The following is a 215-nucleotide window of genomic DNA, read 5'->3' as shown; positions in this document are numbered from 1 at the left end:
TTTCGACGCACTCTAAACATGTTTGGTTCTACTCTAAACATGTTTGGATGCACTCTAAGTATGTTTCAACACACTCTAAATATGTTTTGATGGACTCTAAACATGTTTCAATGCTCTCAAAGTATATTTCGACGCACTCTAAACATGTTCGGATACACTCTAAACATGTTTATACGCACTCTAAGTATGTTTCGACGCACTCTAAACATGTTAGG

This window comes from Tarenaya hassleriana, unplaced genomic scaffold (assembly GCF_000463585.1).
Source record: "Tarenaya hassleriana unplaced genomic scaffold, ASM46358v1 Cleome48, whole genome shotgun sequence".
Classification (NCBI taxonomy): domain Eukaryota; kingdom Viridiplantae; phylum Streptophyta; class Magnoliopsida; order Brassicales; family Cleomaceae; genus Tarenaya; species Tarenaya hassleriana.
This window is presented reverse-complemented; position numbering follows the sequence as displayed.